Source organism: Heptranchias perlo, chromosome 20, assembly GCF_035084215.1.
Source record: "Heptranchias perlo isolate sHepPer1 chromosome 20, sHepPer1.hap1, whole genome shotgun sequence".
Classification (NCBI taxonomy): Eukaryota; Metazoa; Chordata; class Chondrichthyes; order Hexanchiformes; family Hexanchidae; genus Heptranchias; species Heptranchias perlo.
Window position 1 is genome coordinate 22017844 of NC_090344.1, and position 550 is coordinate 22018393.

The 550-nt window shown below is 51.3% G+C and overlaps 1 non-coding gene across 1 annotated transcript; it reads left to right on the plus strand.

Annotated features, from left to right (window-relative positions):
• Window positions 1-245: 245 nt before the first annotated feature.
• trnar-ucu (transfer RNA arginine (anticodon UCU)) lies at window positions 246-337 on the plus strand. The gene is given in 2 exon segments: window positions 246-282; window positions 302-337. It is a non-coding gene; the product is annotated as a tRNA-Arg (tRNA).
• Window positions 338-550: the final 213 nt, after the last annotated feature.

Genomic DNA, 550 nt, shown 5'->3' on the forward strand with positions numbered 1-550 from the left:
GACCCTGAGCCACAGTGAAAATGCTGTGATTTCAAACTGGTTCAAAACACGCAGCCTTCTGATTTGGAGTCAGGCGCGACTGTTCTTGCACCAGGCCCACAACAAGCGGCTGGAGCCGGATCCATTGGAGGGTGATCCGTGCAGACTGCCGCCGCGGCTCTGGGAATGTGAGAAGTGGAAGCAGGAGCAGCCTGACCGCCTCAACCACAGCACAAGATCCCCGCTCTCCCGCATACTATATAACTGACTCTGTGGCGCAATGGATAGCGTGTTGGACTTCTACTGAATGATTGGAGGAGGTGTTCAAAGGTTGTGGGTTCGAGTCCCACCAGAGTTGAGTTTTTAGTTTCGGGAGCTGGGAAGTGATATTTTGCAGCAAAACCGCAACAGGATCATTAATGTCCGTCAAGGACGGGAAACTGCTCCCTGCACTTCATCTTGCACAAGTGGCTCCAGTCAAACCAGAATTTATGATTCTAAATCCACTCTGAGCTGGATTCGAGAAGCACTCTCAAGGAGGAGACTCAACATCATCTCAGACCGAAAGTCA